This window comes from Hemiscyllium ocellatum, chromosome 22 (genome assembly GCF_020745735.1).
Source record: "Hemiscyllium ocellatum isolate sHemOce1 chromosome 22, sHemOce1.pat.X.cur, whole genome shotgun sequence".
NCBI lineage: Eukaryota > Metazoa > Chordata > Chondrichthyes > Orectolobiformes > Hemiscylliidae > Hemiscyllium > Hemiscyllium ocellatum.
This window is the reverse complement of record NC_083422.1, coordinates 34,854,666-34,860,628: the sequence shown is the minus strand read 5'-3', so window position 1 is coordinate 34,860,628 and position 5,963 is coordinate 34,854,666.

The following is a 5,963-nucleotide window of genomic DNA, read 5'->3' as shown; positions in this document are numbered from 1 at the left end:
AGAGAAGGTGTAAAGGAAGATCAACTCTAATATATGAGAGGTCTGTTCATAAGTCTGATAACAGCAGAGAAGAAGATATTGTTGAATCTGTTGGTACGTGTTTTCAAACTTTTGTAACTTCTGCCTAATGGAAGAGGGTGGAAGAGTATATAACTAGGGTGGGATGGGTCTTTAATTATGCTGGCTACTCTCCTGAGGCGGTGGGAAGTATAGACAGAGTCAATAGAAAGAAGGTTGGTTTTCATGATGCACTGGACTGCATTCACAACACTGCAATTTCTTGTGGTCTTGGGCAGAGTAGTTGCCATACCAATCTGTGATGCAATTGGATAAGATGTTACATCTGTGAAAGCTGTTAAAATTACCAGCAGAGTCATCAAGGCTGAGTGATGTTATGATCCACAAGTTACCAGATACAATTAACCTGCCTCTTCATAATAGAAAGGACAGGTTCTAGACCATGTATCAAAACATTAGCCAGTGTAGAGTCAGAATCCCCAAGTCCCTTGTCAAAACCACGAGCTTTAAGACAGGCGATTGATTCAAGAATTTGGTTTGTTTTTCTGAAAATCGGCACTGCAGGTTACAATGCAAAAGAATTAACAGCAATTTTGTCAGTGTATTCCGTTGTTCTACCTTAGCCTCTAAGATTGTCTCTTGAGCTTCATCAAGTTACAACGCAAATATAAACTGGAAAGGAATATACCACATTTAAAATTCATTACGACATTATATTCTCATTCTAATTACAGATGACTGTGTAATTCTTCTCAGACTCCAGATGGAGCTGTTGTTTTATGGAAGTTATTGAATTAACTATGGTTTGTTGTTTCTGATTCAGTATAACCAGGAGAAACTAGTACTGGCTTGTGAGAGATGGTTGGAGTTAAATCTCATTGTACATCTTAGATATGAAATCACTTTTCGAAATCTGCAAAAGGGTGTTTTTCAGAAAACTTTGTTATCACCTAGGTAAGGAGCTCAAGATCTATTTCTAAAAATGTTAAATAACAACTTAGCTTTATTAAATCACTACTGATTTTAATTGTATTGTAAAACTATTAATGTACACTCCCTGTACAAGTACAAGATATAGAACTTTCACTGAGCTAATTCAATATTGAAACAGCACTCATGTATGCTGAATAATAGAACTAATATTTTTGGGTCTTATTCTGGATAGCCACTTTGTTCAGGAATCATCTCATTCCTGGAGGTGAAGATCAAGTGGTCCATGAATTGGAGTCTCTTGATTTGCTCGGTATTAAATGTGAAACTGGGGGTAGATAGTAAACTAGAGTATAAATACACATGACTGCCTTGTCCCTATTAGACACATTGATAACACTGATCTATCCATTATCATAGTTCATGGAATATGAATATAAGAAATGCATACATATTAGCCTTTTCATGATAATTATTCCTTACCATAGGGCCTTGCAAATCCTTGTGAGGTCAGGATTCAAGGACAATAGAGATTGTGTAATCATAGGGACTGCACCAGTATTAACTCCTGAAGAATTTTAAAGCCTGTTTATTTCAGTTTGTAAATTTCATTTGGCAATATTAACATGTTTCAATGTCTAACTCTCTTCCACTGCATATTATGTGCTTAAAGTGGCATATAGCCATAGACATTACAGCACGGAAAAAGACCCTTCGGTCCAACATACCAACCAGTTATCCCAACTTAATCTATTCCCACCTGCCAGCACCCAGCCCATATTCCTCCAAACCCTTCCTATTCATATACCCATCCAGATGCCTTTTAAATGTTGCAATTGTACCAGCCTCCAACACTTCCTCTGACAGCTCATTCCGTACACGCACCACCCTCTGCATGAAAAAGCTGCCCCTTAGGTCCCTTTTATATCTTTCCCTACATCTATGCCCTCTAGTTCTGGACTACTCCACCCCATGGAAAAGACTTTGTCTATTTATCTTATCCATGCCCTTGTGATTTTATAAACCTCTATAAGGTCACCCTTCAGCCTTCAATGCTCCGGGGAGAAGAGCCCAGCCTATTCAGCCTCTCCCTACAGCTCAAATTCTCCAACCCTGGCAACATCCTTGTAAATCCTTTCTGAACCATTTCAAATTTCACATCTTTCCGATAGGAAGGAGACCAGAATTGCACGCAATATTCCAGCAGTGGCCTAACCAATGTCCTGTACAGCTGCAATATGACCTCCCAACTCCTGTACTCAATACTCTGACCAATAAAGGAAAGCATACCAAATGCCATCTATCTGGGACTCCACTTTCAAGGAGCTATGAATCTGCACTCCAAGGACTCTTTATTCAGCAACACTCCCTAGGACCTTGCCATTAAGTGTATAAGTCCTGCTAAGACTTGCTTTCCCAAATTGCAGCACCTCGCATTTGTCTGAATTAAAATCCATCTGCCACTTCTCAGCCATTGGCCCATTTGATCAAGATCCTGTTGTAATCTGAGATAACCTTCTTCACTGTCTACTGCACCTCCAATTTTGGTGTCATCTGCAAACTTACTAACTACACCTCTTATGCTCGCATCCAAATCATTTATACAAATGATGAAAAGTAGTTTGCCCAGCACCGATCCTTGTGGCACACCACTGCCACAAGCCTCCAGTCTGAAAAACCAGCCTCTACCACTACCCTCTGTCTTCTACGTTTGAGCCAGTTTTGCATCCAAATGGCTAGTTCTTCCTGTATTCCATGAGATCTAACCTTGCTCACCAGTCTCCTATGGGGAACCTTGTTGAACACCTTATTCAAGTCCATATAGATCATGTTCATCGCTCTGCCCTCATCAATCCTCTTTACCTTTTCAAAAAGCTCAATCAAGTTTGTGAGACATGCTTTCCTATGCACAAAGCCATCTTCACTATCCCTAATCAATCCTTGCCTTTCCAAGTATGTGTAAATTCTGTCCTTTAGGATTCCTTCCAACAACTTGCCCACCGCTAACATCAGTCTCACCAGTCTATAGTTCCCAAGCTTGACCTTACCACTTTTCTTAAATAATGGTACCACGTTAGCCAACCTTCAGTCTTCTGCATGTAGCAGGATTTCTATCTGACAATATACCCCAACACATTTTCCTGGGTTGTGGTCAAAAGTGTATAAATGATTTTCTCCCTGTGGTGTTTCCACGTTTCAGAAGGAATTCCTCTTTTCACTGAAGGAAAATTAACACAGGGAGGCAGTCTCTGCAACACCTCAAGTGGCTAAGACAATTGACCTCCAGGCCATAAAACCATATACGATTCTTTCTGATTCGTATCCAATGACTCATGCTGTGTAATACGTGTGTTTCTGCATGCACACCAGGATTAAGCTCAGTTCTGAAGTTCTCCATGGTCAAACAACCTCCCAGCAAATACTGATCAAATTCACAAACACAAAGTGGGCTCATAATATTTTTGTTGGTTGCATTCCAAATGAGTCATTATCATGAGGAAAGTAAGGAAGTAAATGAAAGAAAAATCTATTTGCTTTACTGTATAAGCCATGCCTATATGCAATATTTCATATATTAACAGTTATAGTTAGTAATTCTAGTTAGTATGATAGTTTGCACAATCTTTATATTTTTGACATTGCGTTATTTTTTACATTAAGGATTTAACTGAGATAATTTACAGGAAAACACATATTAAAGGAAAAAAAATCTTCAGTGTTGAATCATGTTTAAAGATTATGAGCATATTTCAGGGCTGGAAACAGTGATTAACTGTTGATCTGGAAGAAATTAATTATATGCTTGGTGGAAATCTAATTTATAATTACTGCTTGCAACTATGTTAAATATAAAAGAAAGTCATTCATTAATAGTTTGGAATTATTTCTGTGTGATTGGTTAGAAATTTAACAATTTTCAAATTGGGGTTTGTTTCAGAAAGCACATCAGGATTCACTTGAGCTACTTCCTAATGTTAAACCTTATAAACTGAGATGCCTGTACACTTTGAGTTCATCTTTCATCTGACTATCTTATGAATTATGTCAGAGGTATCCTGGGGGCCAACATTTACTGTAGAATTCCACATGAATACCAACTTGGAAAATTAACAATCCCTGAGCAACAGTTTCCAACAGGCTGGCATAGTCTTGAAAAACCTGACGGCCCCTAAAGAATTTAGAATATAGGCATGTATTTGCTGAAAATGCAGGCGGTGTGGGCTTGTTATAGCTTAATGTGAAGAGTGGTTCAGTATTCCATCATTTATGTAGCAAGTCATATTTTAATAGAAAGGTTATGGGTTATTTTGAAATCATCTGTTGCTAAATTGCATTGTTGAATTGTTTTTCCAGTTGTCAGTATGATATGGAGGTAGTCTTCTCCCATGAAGCTTTCAGTCACACTGGCATTCATCCAGCTCATCCAGGCAGTCTTGTCTCTAAGGTTGGGAGAAGATTTATAGCTCGGGTGCTCATTGTTGTGGTTCTGTTCGCCGAGCTGGGAATTTGAGTTGCAGATGTTTCGTCATCTGTCTAGGTGACATCCTGAGTGCTTGGGAGCCTCCTGTGAAGTGCTTCTGTGACGTTTCCTCCGGCATTTATAGTGGTTTGTACCTGCCGCTTCTGGTTGTCAGTTCCAGCTGTCCGCTGCAGTGGCCAGTGTATTGGGTCTAGGTCGATGTGCTTATTGATTGAATCTGTGGATGAGTGCCATGCCTCTAGAAATCGACCTGGACCCAATATACCAGCCACTGCAGCAGACAGCTGGAACTGACAACCAGAAGCGGCAGGTACAAACCACTATAAATGCCAGAAGAAACATCATAGAAGCGCTTCACAGGAGGCTCCCAAGCACTGAGGATGTCACCTAGACAGGGGACGAAATGTCTGCAACACAAATTCCCAGCTCGGCGAATAGAACCACAACAGTATTGTCTCTCTTCACCTCTCTCCTCCTACTTTCCTGCGACTCCTTTCTCTCGTTTCATGTTGGGATAGTTTTCCTCTTTCTCTCTGGTCATACTGGAAATCCTCCTTCCTAAGTACAACTCTGTACCATTATCTTCTCTTTCTTCACACCTCGCAATTACTTCTAGGACATAAAACTTAGCTGCAGACTGTGGACTACACTTTTGATCACAACACTGCCTCTCAAGAACTTTGTATCACAATGCACAATGATCTTTCAACTCCTATTCAACTGCATCATCAGGGACAAACCAGAATCAGCATTTATTTTTGTTAATGGATAAGCAGACACTTCAAATCACTATGTAAAATGTGCACAGTTGACATTTATGGATCTTGCCCTCTCCGTGAAATTATCAAATTTAAATTAAATAACATTCAATTGCTAAGTACTCAGAGCCAATAGGCTCAAGATCTTCGATTTGGCCTCACTGAAGAGGTAATTGACAAGCAGTCAGATGGAAGGTTGAAACAGAAACAGGGGTTGACGTTTATGTAATTGAGCTTATAGGTCTCTTTTTTCATGACATTGAGGATTATGTTGCAATTTATAATTATTACATTTCCTCTCTAGTGTGATGTTACATGTTAAAATTCACATTGTGGTGTTCTGCTGTTTCAGATTGTTTACTTTTTCTGAATATCATGTGCTTCAAACTATCCTCTGCTGGATTTTCCTTCAGGTGAATACTGAGATACGACTAGTTCCACCTTATAGCGCAATCATAACCTATTTTATCAGGTGATTACCTTACTCTGCTCACCATTACATATTGTAAAATAGTTTTAATTTAAGTAATGATTTTGGAAGGTGAACATTGTGTTCAACTTATCATATCACAGCAACGTTCAACTTTCATACTTCCACATTCCATCTAATATTGTGAATTTTGGAATCTATATACAGTATTTTCATGCCAGTGAAAAAGAATATAAGCAAGCCCCTGATGTCCGCTCCCACCCCCCCCCCCCCCCCCCCCCCCCAAGTCTGCCCATTTGTAGATATTATTCTCTACAAGCCTACTTGCGGAACGCTTCAGGGAACA